Source organism: Mchenga conophoros, linkage group LG5 (assembly GCF_057382185.1).
Source record: "Mchenga conophoros isolate Kocher_MC1m ecotype Shallow Benthic linkage group LG5, M_conophoros_male_GT1.1, whole genome shotgun sequence".
Lineage (NCBI taxonomy): Eukaryota > Metazoa > Chordata > Actinopteri > Cichliformes > Cichlidae > Mchenga > Mchenga conophoros.
Window position 1 is genome coordinate 41089441 of NC_140530.1, and position 10433 is coordinate 41099873.

At 45.4% G+C, this 10433-nt stretch overlaps 1 long non-coding RNA gene across 1 annotated transcript; it reads left to right on the forward strand.

Moving 5' to 3' along the window:
* Nucleotides 1-372: 372 nt before the first annotated feature.
* LOC146575181 (uncharacterized) lies at nucleotides 373-2125 on the forward strand. Its single transcript, XR_014892540.1, has 3 exons — nucleotides 373-493; nucleotides 1090-1180; nucleotides 1789-2125. It is a non-coding gene; the product is annotated as an uncharacterized LOC146575181 (long non-coding RNA).
* The last annotated feature ends 8308 nt before the right edge of the window (nucleotides 2126-10433 follow it).

The following is a 10433-nucleotide window of genomic DNA, read 5'->3' on the forward strand; positions in this document are numbered from 1 at the left end:
AGAGCCGGCTGGACACGACTGTCATTACATTGATTCTGCTCCTGCAGCCACAGTCCATTTAAAGTAAAAGGAAATTACGGTGCACTGCGAGCGGGGCGCTGTCATTTCTGCTCTGCTTGTGTGTTTGACACACGTGCACGCACTGTCACATCTGCGTGCACGTGCAGCACGTGTGGATTTACGGAAATTGCTCAAACCCGCCGTTGCGGGCGTCCGAGCGAGCCTGTCAAATGATGCCAAGTGACGCACGGCGCAGCTGTAGTCAAGGAGATTTGCTTCAGATTTAGCACTCTGTGGATGCGAGCAATAACTAAATAAATAACAGCAGGGCGGCCGGGTGGTTCAAGAGGCCATCGGTTACATTAAAGGTCACCCCGTTGCAGCTTCGATCCGGCTCAGCCATCCGTCCCATTATTACCACAGCAATAATCCAGTAATCTGCTAATCAGGAGCTGTTCGGGCACAGCGTGGAAAACTGAGAAGCAATAAAATGGTAAGTAATTTGCAGATAAACACATGTGACTCAAAGTGTTACTATAGCCTTCTGTCTCACTGAAAAGATGCCCACTTTCCTCAGAAAATCCACAAATAAAGCTGGAAATGTTTTCCAGAGGATCGAACACAGAAACGGGAAGCAGTCCAAATCCTTTTCTTTTAAACAAACATCTTCCAAAGTGTCTGCATCAAACGATTAATACCCCTCTGTGATATTTGTAACGATACTTAAAGCAGACTGTCATCTTTAATTAGGACCACGGCTGTCTTCAGTTTATAATCAGCCTCTTTAAATGGAGACGAGTCCTCTGTGGGCGAATTTCAATCAGTAAAGACTCGTTTGAAAGGCATAAATATACATTAAGTGGTTTATTTGATGGCGCATATGATGAAGAAGGTTTTGGTGATCAGACCACACAGTGAAGTCCTTATTTTAAGGCGACGATGGTGGTGGAGCTGTTTTTTATTTCAATTTAAATTATGTATGACATTAAGTCTCTTCTCACCTGAATGAGTGATGATTGAACAATTGAGCAATAATTGAACAGCACTCTGAACGCTGCCTCACTTACTTCCGTCCGACTTTCATCACAGAGCCAACGTCTGCACACTCGAGCTCCGAGATCTTGACACGTTCAAATATCACAAGATACTCGGCGAGTTCAGCTCAGACGCCGTCCCAGAGGTGAGCTTGGAAATCAGGCTGAATTCAAAGTGAAATTAATTTCACTGACTGAATATTCTGAGTGGAAACAGCCTGGCTGATTTTCTTTCTATTACCAACCACAGCAGTGCAAAACAGACTCGGCAGCTAATTAGGACCAAGCGTAAAAACATATTCATGCATTCATATTCATGTGGTAATGCAACACACAGTTTGCACTTCGTTTGGTGGCATCATTAATGTGCTGCTTACACACAGGTGTCAAACCTCCACACCTCATGCCTTTAGATTTTGCTTCCAAAGAGCCGGACTGTCTTTTTTTTTTTTTTTTTTTTTTTTTTTTTTTTTTTAAGTGAGTTCTCCAAATTTCACAACTCTTTTCCCGTCCTGACTCATTTGAAAGTATATTCTTTTGTTTATGAACCTTTGAGTCATTCAAGGTCAAAACGCCTAACTCACTGGAAGAGCCAGTGTTGCATCTACGCATAAGATCAACCTAAAACCTAATCAATGTTAAATTAGATCTAAATTAGATCAAAGATAACGCAGTTTGATGAAAAATAGTATTTTTGCACCAACACAGTGACTCCCAAAGAGCTTTTAGCCTGTAACCTGTTATATCTCTGCAGCGTGTGCAGTGTGTCCTTAAACACGTGAAGAAACTGAAGACGTGGAAGAGTAAATGAACAGCATCTGAAATTCATGTTCTTAAGAAACGGGAAGAAATCCGGCAAAGCCCTGACACAGGACCTGAGAGATGATCTGCACGTTTAGCTGATTATCAGAAATGTCTCAGTGACTGGCAGCTGTCAGGAAGCCGTTCTTAATAAAGGAAAACTGAGGCATGAAAATTATACAAGAACTGAACTGAAGATCAGAGGAACAGGTCTGATAGAGAGATGGATCCACATAATGGTCAGTATGTAGGAGGAGGTCCAACACTGAGAGTCTGCAGCCATCTGTGAGGCCGGGCGGAGGCTCTGTCATGGTTTCAGCATCATGTCAGTCAGTGGTTTTGGAGATCTTTAATAAACTGATGAATTATGAACTCAGAAAAGGACCACCAGAGTCTGATCTGCTATCTGTAAACTTTGATTTTCAGCAGGACAATGATGCCAAACCCTGGCAGTGCAGTGAAATAAAGTGGATATAAAACACACACAGTATCAGTCGTGGATGGGCCCCCCCAGAGCCCGGGCCCCAGCATTACTGAAGCTGTGTGGGATCATCGTGACAGAGACATCCTGTCCTTGAAAATGTTTCTAGGCGACCTTCACGACTCTGACTTTAAACACAACGCCTCTCATCCATTGACCGCACCTCTCAAGCATCATCTTTGTGTAATGTGTGGAAATGTAAAGTTTCCATGACTTCTTTATTACTTTTTTCCATTAGAAACGAGCCCACTTCAACCCCAACGTCAAATCAAATCAAATCAAATCACTTTTTATTGTCACATCACATGTGCAGGCACACTGGCACAGCACATGCGAGTGAAATTCTTGTGTGCGAGCCCCACAAGCAACAGAGATGTGCAAACACAACAACACAAACGAGCAAAATACAAGAATGGCCAACCTGAAACTAATAAATATATGTACAATATATAATAGTGTATGCATTTCTGGATGTGTATACTAAATATTTTCCTACGTGTGTGTGTGTGTGTGTGTGTGTGTGTGTGTGTGTGTGTGTGTGTGTGTGTATACACATTTTTACAAATTAAATAGTAAAAAAATAAAATAAAATAATAATAATAATAATAATAATAAAATATATAAAATATACAGAGTTGAATATGTGCGTCCAAACCAGCTTTCTGATTCTGAAATCTCGACCCTCTAAGGGACGATAAAACACGCGCAGACGAGTCCTCTGCGTCTGCAGCGCTCCTGGTGTGGGCAAAGAGGTACTGCAACAACATCCATCACAACATCCATCTCTCTCCTCCTCTCTCTCTCCCTCTCTCGGTCCCTCCCCCTTCTCCTCCTTGCTGTTACCGGACAGACCGGAGCAGCATCCCCGCGTTACTGTAGCCAGGCTTCCTTCAGCTGTTCCCGCTGCACCTGCGTGAGCCGCTCGCCCCTTAAGTGAAGCGAACCCACAGCGCGATCACAGCAGCGGTGCGTGGAACCCGGAGAGGAGGAGACGCGAGTGACCGTGGCCGGGATGAAGCAGGAGCGCACGGACCGTTTCCTCCGGTAAAAGAGCGTAGCAGGAGCCTGGACATCACCGGCGGGAAGCGGAGGCGGAGGAGGGGGGGAATTCGGGGATACAGCCATGGCGACGGGAGGAGGAGGCGGAGGTGGAGGAGTGAGGCGCAGGAGGAGGAAAGCGGGGCTCCCGGGGTTCTGCTGGAAGACCTGCTACTTCCCGCTTTTGTTCTGGGTCGTTTCCGCGTGCGGGGAGGAGAAGACGTTCATCGTGGAGGTGAGTGAGGAGGTGTGCGTGCGTGTGTTAACGTGGGGTAAACACCCACGCCGTCATCACTCCCCGCGTTAACTCGCGCAGGCTGGAGCAGAGAGTCGTGCGGTCCTCGGGATGTTTTTCACGTCCGTGCCCCCCCCCCCCAAAAAAAAAAAAAAAAAAAAAAAAAATCATCTCCCTCCCCAGCCTCGAACCTCACTCTAAAGTGACAGCCCCCCACCCCCCGGGAGTCAGAGAGGGTCTTTTGTTCCCATCCTGGGGGGATGCCCGCTGCCTTTACTCGTGAACGCTCCTGGTAGTTTTTTGTCTCGTCACGCGTGGATCGCAGATATCTGGCTGTCCTCCTCCTCTGGCTGTGCGGAGGAGGTGGAGGAGGAGTAGGTCCTAAATGATGAAGCAAGTGTGAGAAACTCTCGGCTGGGACACGCGCGTTTTGGGGGAGCTGATGGACAGCTGTTAACCCCCCCCCCCCCCCCATCATCCCCTAATTAGAACTGAGGGTGAATGTGCGCGTGCAGGAGAGCGCGCGTGGCACCAGTCAATAAATGATGAGCGCGTACAGTGAACAAAGCTCCAGCAGCACAGCGAGCCCCTTCCCTCGGCCTCCACACTCCAAATATAGCCTCCCTCCATAATTCATGGAGCTGGCTGGGAGTCGGAGGAGAGGTGCGCGCGGATGCTCAGACCTGTTCTGCTCGTGCACGAGGGCCGGGCTTTGTCTCGGGCCGCACAGAAAGTTCAAGTGTGGAGAGCGCACGTGCGGTCCTGCGATGTTTGCTGAGAGGCAGGATGATACCTGGCTGAGCGTTTGGGTCACGCGTGATGAGAGTGGGTGTTTTCGGCGCGTGGTCTTTGTGAAGTGACACTTTGGTAGAGACAAAGGGGCGCCCGTGGCTGTGCCGCGCGCGGCTGTGAAGTCACAGACCCGTCTGAGCTGCAGCGGTTCCAACTGAGACAAACAACCAATGAGCCGCCGCCGCCCCCCCCCCCCCCCCCCCCCCCCCCCACACACACACACACAAACCCGCACCATCGTGACGTGTCGCAGAGCTGAAGGTGAAGTCTTTGTTTAAGGCTCCACAAACCCGAAATATTGTAATGACGCTGATGTGTGATGAACAGAAACACACGTCTCCTCTGACCCGCGGAGCTCTGCAGATATTTGTCTCTTTTTATTTTCCAACATTTTCTTATAAAGAAATAAAAATAACAAAAATGAATACGAGTTACTCAGGACGGTGTTTGTTTCAGCTGCGTTTACTCAACACATGCTGCAAAAACATTATCAGTACTCTCAGAATAGTTTCAGTTTCATTTGAATGCCTTTCCACAAATGTTCCGCTCAGGGTGATGTCCCCTAACATCTCGCTGAAAACTTAAAAGCCCTCTAAATTTTAAATGTTAGTGACTTCATGGAATAAAATGGAATCTGGTCTTTTTCATTGTTTTTTCATGGAAAAAATAAACATCAACGACTTTTTATCAGTTTTTAAAAGTCACCGCTGTTTGCCTTGTTTAAGTTTCAGCTGCCTTTGGTCAACATTAAATGTTCGATGTGACATACAGTCTGTACCAAACACAGACTGTATGTAAAAGATGGAAGCAGCCACAGCATTTTTAAGCTGTGGCTTTCTGACTTCGCCATGTTAGTTTTCATGGAGCCACAAGTGGCCACATGTGTTTCGCAGTAGTGGATTACTAAATTATCAATACTAGCTATCTTAGTTAACAAGCTGCATCCATAGGCTGTCAATCAGAGAGGCCACGCCTCTAATAATGCAAAGTTTAAACCTTCATTCAATCTAAGCAGATGAAAAACAACAGATGTTATTTATAAAAACATTTTCAGGTCCTCTACAGTTGTTCTGAAAGTATTTATTTATTTATATATATCAGGCTGTAAACAAGTTTATTTGAGCCTATTTATTGCAGCCTCTGCTGGACGTTGGAGGAACTGCAGTTTTTGGCAGTTCATCACGTCATTTGTTTCTTACTGTTAAAATCGATGCATTGTTTATATTGTTTGCTAAGTTTTTGGGGTTTTTTTACATTTTGAGGCTTAACAAACAACATGTTTGTGCAGCAGCTTATTGCAACATGCCGTTAAGTTTCAGGTTTAAACGACTTCTAGCAGCGGTGTAAATAAGTGCACGTATGTGCCCTGAACTCTAAACTGGTACTTTCAGGATTACAGGGTTATTTTAGAAACAACTGTCAGATCTGAGTGTTTATTTGGAGGACGCGGTCGGGGCTGAGAAAACCACTGAAGCTCGAACTACTGAAACCCCTGCAGGGAAGACGTGGGGAGGCAGCGGACGTGGAACCGGGTGACTCCTAACAGCTTCGGTCTTGAAGCTCCAGCCGTCACATGGATTGTGGAAGTTGTTTGATTGCTGATGTTGTGTGCGTGTGTGTTTCTGCCTGAGCATGCTGAAGTCTTTGTGTGACAGCTGAGGCTGCAGAGGTCACATCTGTGCAGGCCTTCATGTTTTTCTGGGAAGCTTTCGATCACGTCACAGGTGCCGTTTATTCATGTGTCTGCTTCACATGCTGCTGCTCATCATGTGAAAGTTTGAAATTGTGAGTTCTCCTGCTGGGATGTAATGAGGTTTGCAGTCTCAGTACTTGGAGGTTTGGGAGGAAGGCTGTGCCGTGAGTCTGTATTAGCTCGTTTGATGAAAACGATGCGTTTCCTGATATTTCTAATCCCGCAAAGAAAAGCGAAGCTTATATTTGATTAGTGAACACACAATGTTAAAATTAAAGCTAATTCTAAAACAAAAGGGCTTTACTTTAATTTCATTCTCATTAAACGCCCTCTCAGGGTGAAAGAGAAGCAAACGAAGCAGAGGGTTATTCTGCACACTTCTGTCAGCAAACCCCCCGAACACTGGTGCAAAATGTAATAAAGAAATTGCAAGTTTACGCTGAATCACAATTTCCAAGTTCTCCATATTAAAAACATTTGGTCTCACCCTGAAATACACAGGCACATTTATTTTGTCTTTGCAACTTAAAGTGACTGCCTTCAAATAAATACTGATGCCTTTAAATAAATGAATGACATTTAGCTACCCCAGCCTTAAATATACTTCTCTATGCAGGAGAAATCCTGTGACATCACTGATGTGAAAACAAAACACTAGAAAGCTTCGTTTTGCTCATTTCTAACCATGAAATGTTGCATATTGATGACTTCAAAGAGAGCAATTAATAGATGAATTAAATAAATAAAGTTTTTAAATGGATTGTTTTGCATGGATGAACTTTTTCTTCATTATAGAGACATTAACCTCCTAAGATCTTCCACTGCATTCATTTTTAATTTCTCTTTGATATTTGGGCTGATTGGGGCCCGATGAATGTAAAAACAAAGAATTACCAGATTTTATTTTTTACCTTATTTTTGTTTTTAAGAAAAATAAGAGCCACATATGAGGATATTCGTTTAAGATTTTGATAGAACAGTAGCAGCATAATGTCCTCGTAGGTGGATATCAGGCCCTTCTAGAGCAAAATTGAGTATTTTGGTCTAAATAACCCAAAATGTGTGGACGCCAGGTCCTAGGAGGTTAAAGCTCTTAATGACGTTCTACCTTAAATGGTAAAAACACGGAATTGAGTTTTTATTTAACGGTTCTTCTTGAAAAAATCTTTTAAAAATGCAAATAAATGAATAAATGCAGATGTGAAAACCACCACAGCACTCATTGAACTAGTATCAAAGTTATCGATCTCTCGACACTCAGCCGTCACTCCGAACCCTTCGGCGCCTCGTGGCCGAGCAGCGACCTTCAGGCTGCCGCGGTGACACAAACACGCAGCCCTGCAGCGGTGGGCACGCCGCCGCTCAGGAGTGAAAACACAGATGCTTCTCTGTGCAGACAGGCAGAGAAAGAGGGGGAGCGGAGGCAGAAGGAGGCTGACTCGCTCGTCCGCGCTCCTTTGTCTGTTCGCCTGTTTACACAATTGGTCAAATTTCTGCAGCCTGCAAACCTACAAATGTGTTTCAATCCAAGGATTTGCGACTAGAAGAAACAAACAACTGTTGTGTGGGCCGGCGCTGCTGCTGCTGTTGTGCTGCTGCTTCATAAACAGATGATTAACCCAGTGTTAACCAATGTCAGGTTAGCAGCCAATCAGCTGAGTCACTGTTAAACAAAAGATGTTTCTGGGTGCTGAAGACACTGAGCGGTGCAGCGTAACATTCATGCCCCTTTGATTCAAAGTATCTTTGCTGGGATTATAACGCTGTGGATGTGGATAATGACACCAGTGGTGGTGACGTGGCAGAAATAATGTGAAGATGACGATGAGGAGAACGTCCAGGCCTAGTTATCGTGATGGCAGCGGTTTGTTGTTATGACGGGGAAAGCACGTTTCCAAACCTCTCTAGGCTGGTTTTTGTTTTTCTCTTCCCTCCCTGGAGGAGAGGAGCGCTGGGGGGGAGCGCCGTCCCTGGAGGCTTATAAACACCACATTACACCTGAGAAATGGGCTAAACGAGCCTGCTGTGCTGTACTTACCCGAGCCCTGTGTGGGCGGGTGTGAATTCGCACCTGTTATCGATAAGCTTTGTCCCGATTTGCCATCGCTGGAGTGAAGTGCCGACGTTATTCTTCAGAGTTTCCCGATCCACAGTGTTGCCTCGGTCTTCCTCTCTCCCGTCCATCTCCCTCCTCAGCCATTGTCTTCCTCACCCACCCTTTGCCGCTCGCTCGGTGCGAGCTGCAGCTGTAAATAAGAGGAGTTGTCACTGTGCATTTGATGAAGGTATTGTTCTGTCGGGGTGCAGCGAGCCGAGGACAAACTACATTTGAGGAGCCGTTTAAAGGACTTGGAAGCAGAGATGCGGTGGATGGTTGGCTCAGCTGAACTCAATCAACCTGCCCTGTTTAATAATTTACGTGCTTTTCAAACCGCCATGATATAAATTCATAATATGCACGACTGCCTGATGTGCTGCTCCTTCTGTGCACAGTCTGATGTGTCACTGGTAGAGGAAGGACTGTCACCGGTCCTCGCTGTCGTGATTGACTGGCAGAGCTTCTTAATGTTCTCAGCAGGATCACAGCGTGTTCACACATAAATGCCTTTTGCCAAACCTTTCCAGGTATACATCAGCAGCAGTGTCTTGACACATTAGCCATGTTTACATGGACGCGCTTAACCGGATCAAAGGTCTGATGGGAATAAAAATGCTTTATGTAAACAAGCCAGTCAGAAGATTTTCAACATTTCCAGGTGGTTGCGTCAATCATTAATTGGATTTGTGCAAACACTTCTTCTCATGTTTGGAGAGAATTTATCCTTACGGTGCAGGTCAGTTAGTTTAGTGGTAGACGTGGTGGGAGTGACAGAAAACTGGTCTGTGTCAGTGTGAGAAATCCTGACAGTCGGAAATCACAACTTCTACTATTTCTGGGAAGATGGACAATTCTGCACGTATCAGAATTATTGAATCTGTTGAAACCTTTGATCCACAAAACGCTCGTCAGGATCGGATCACCTTGAAGCTCTAATCTCAGTTTTAATCAGATTGTGCACGCGTAAACATGGCTGCCATCCAGGGAAACGGCCCCCGGCGGGAGCTAACGTCTACAAAGACGCATCGGTCTCACGACGCGAGAGAGGCGGCACAACGACGTCTGAAAGTTCCAAATATTTTCAGATCTCGATTAATTGCTTGGATCATAAATGCGACTTCCAGGAAGTAAACTGTAGTTTGTAATGCGACGATTGTGGTTGCACCAATGCACAAAAACCGAGACGTGCTGTTGACATCTCAGCTTCTTCGTTGTGTTTCTGTAAATGTTCATGAAATGTGAAAATGTGAAGTTTGATCTGTTTTTACTCCATATTTTTATTTTAACTTGTCATTTTACACCATGCACGGTCCCCTAATCTGGAGCTCTGAGCTGTTCCCTTATTTAATGCTGCAGAATCATTTGTCCCGTGCTACGGTCACATGGGGGGAAAAGGTCAGTGATCACAGTCAGATCGAAGGAGACAGGTGGAGACAGTCTGTCTCCCATCAGTTAAGTCAGTTTGATAATATGATTATTAACTGTGACAATCAGTGAAAACCACAAATCAGCAGTTATATGGAACCTTAAGCAGAACCCAGCTGTGTGGAACCCGTTCAGTCGAGTGCAGAGATGAGTTGTGTTCATCAGCACAAACTCAGATTAACTGCAAACCGTTTCCAGCGTGTCTGCGAGTGATTGCAGTCGGTCTGAGTCGCACCATGATGTTGTGGCGACAGGTTGCCTCTGACCTGTGCAGCTGCTTTATGATTGAAAGTATTAACTCAGAGATTGAAGATGCTGCACATTCAGATCTTTTAATATTCTGTTTTTTTAGCATCTTATGAACTTTTTAATGAAGGTTTATAAAATCAAGTTGCACACAAAGGGGCCTAACAATATTACAGAGGTTTTTCAGACACGATTCCCAGCACAGAGGCCGATTAATTCTCAGTCAGGTGGCTAATTGATTAAATCGAGTAATTGTTTCAGCATCCAGTAAAGCTGGTGTCGTGATGTAATCACAAGCGTAAACAGCAAAGCACCAGCAGGACTTTAATGGAAAGCCATTGTGTAAGACATACAGCAGTCAAGAGGCTGTTAGATGGCTGTTAATACCACAGCACTGTGTTTTCTTGCATCATTAGGCTGCAGCTTTAGATGAGAGTCCTGCAGCGCGCTGGAGATGCTGAGCAGGACAGAAATGTGAGTGCCGTTCTAATTATAAATGAATCCGTGCGTGCGGCGAGTAAGAGCATCTTGCCTCTCCGCGAGTTCCCCGGGTGCGCCGCCGAAGGATTACGCTTGATCAGTGTGGCAGC